The sequence below is a fragment of the Mercenaria mercenaria genome, chromosome 17 (assembly GCF_021730395.1).
Source record: "Mercenaria mercenaria strain notata chromosome 17, MADL_Memer_1, whole genome shotgun sequence".
Classification (NCBI taxonomy): domain Eukaryota; kingdom Metazoa; phylum Mollusca; class Bivalvia; order Venerida; family Veneridae; genus Mercenaria; species Mercenaria mercenaria.
The window spans coordinates 18782973-18785358 of NC_069377.1; positions in this window are offsets into that span (position 1 = coordinate 18782973).

Below are 2386 nucleotides of genomic sequence, written 5' to 3' on the forward strand. Positions count from 1 at the left end.
AACGATTTGTAAGGAAACTCATAGTGGCATTTCATTGTTATTGGAATTCAGCCGATATTCCTGTAAGAAAGATTTAATCGTAGAAGCTACTATAGCAAGATCAATGTTACTTTTACGAATTTGTAGATTAAATTACAAAAAAAAGTAATTAAATATAGCTATTTACAAGAAATATTGGTCTAGTATACGAGTTAAGACATTATTCATTCCAGTGTATGAATGTCTGAATGGAGGCGTATATATTGAAGTTCCCCCGGTTTTATTGGCAGCGCCTCTGGGCAAACGCGTCGTCTTTTTATGTTACTGCGACTTTTTCAATTTATTTCATCAGAGAAGAGAAACATAAACAGTGAAAAACATAAATAAAGAATAATTCTAGGTGTGATACCATTGTTATAAGAAAAAACCTTGAAGCTTGTGGCATTTTAAAGTTTTGAAAGACAAAAGAAGAAAACAAAAACAAATTGAAAAAGAAAACTTTCATTTTAACCTATCTTATTTATTCATCTTTTAATCCAATATTATGTTTAACTTTTAAAAATGTTTCCGAAACGAGAACTTAATTTACTACTTTAAAACTTACTAGAACATTGGCACATGCTGCATCAATGCTGAAGTAATAATAAAAGGAAATATATTGAGATGATTCAGATTGAGAAATACCATAAAATCTACAAACTGTGAAATTCAATCCATCACAATATCAGTTTTAGTTTGTGGGCATTTTCTAGTACGAAACTAAATATCAAGGGCAATGGGTGTCAGATCGTGTCCGTATTTTTCTCCCTCTTCACCTTTTTGAGGAGTAGTCTTTTTCTTCTATTGCTATTGACTGCCTGCCCTTTATAAGCATAGTATAACGCTCTCTAGTGCCAGCCCTTTAGGCTGAACACCACTAAATCCGGCTGTTCTTTATTTTATATAAAATCCACTCGCTTTTAATTAAACGCTTTTTCGACATTTTCTAGCATATCAGATTTTCAGAAACTTATATTCCCATAAAGAAATATATCGCTACTTTAGAAAAACAAAAAGAAAAGGGGGTGTTAACTTTTATATAAGAAAACTACAGTTCGTTAAAATACAACCCGTTAAATTTACTCCTTTTCGCTTCTTTCAATCATTAGATTCTTACGCCGCCATTTTTACATAGCATGCGATAGGAACATGCCGATTTTGATAGAATGCTAAGTGATACATACTGAAACGCGGTAGAGTAAAAGAAAACACGATGCTATTGAGAAAGGGCGCGAGGAAAGGGAGAAAGATTAGCACTATTTATATTTGGACGACTTGTGACTAGACCAGCGGAGGCTTACATTTGATTTGGTAGTGATCTGCCTTTATAAGCATAGTATACCGCTCTCCAGTGCCTGCCCTTTATAAGCATAGTATACCGCTCTCCAGTGCCTGCCCTTTATAAGCATAGTATAACGCTCTCCAGTGCCTGCCCTTTATAAGCATAGTATACCGCTCTCCATTGCCTGACCTTTATAAGCATAGTATAACGCTCTCCAGTACCTGCCCATTAAAAACATTGTAGAACGGTCTCCAGTACCTGCCCTTTATAAGCATAGTATAACGGTCTCCAGTACCTGCCCTTTAAAAGCATAGTATAACGGTCTCCAGTGCCTGCCTGTATAAGCATAGTATAACGGTATCCAGTCCTGCCCGTTATAAGTATAGTATAACGCTCTCCAGTACCTGTCCTTTATAAGCATAGTATAACGCTCTCCAGTACCTGCCCTTTGAAAGCATAGTATAACGCTCTCCAGTACCTGTCCTTTATAAGCATAGTATAACGCTCTTCAGTGCCTGCCCTTTATAAGCATAGTATAACGCTCCCCAGTGCCTGCCTTTTATAAGCATAGTATAACGCTCTCCAGTACCTGCCCGTTATAAGCATAGTATAACGATCTCCAGTACCTGCCCTTTAAAAGCATAGTATAACGCTCTCCAGTGCCTGCCCTTTCTAAGCATAGTGTAACGCTCTCCAGTGCCTGCCCGTTATAAGCATTCTTTAACGCTCTCCATTGCCTGACCTTTATAAGCATAGTGTAACGCTCTCCAGTGCCTGCCCTTTATAAGCATAGTATAACGCTCTCCAGTGCCTGAACTTTATAAGCATAGTATAACGCTCTCCAGTGCCTGTCCGTTATAAGCATAGTATGACGCTCTCCAGTGCCTGCCCGTTATAAGCATAGTTTATTACATGAGTACCTATAAATAGTAACAAATTTGTGCTGAAAATTCTCCCATTATCGCATTGCGTCATGCATTATCACATTATCATAATAAGCCCCGGGGCAATTATCGATAATGGCCCTGGCGTTAGCGCGGGAAATTAACGTCCGTAAACAGAAACGACGTCATCGCGTTTCATGGA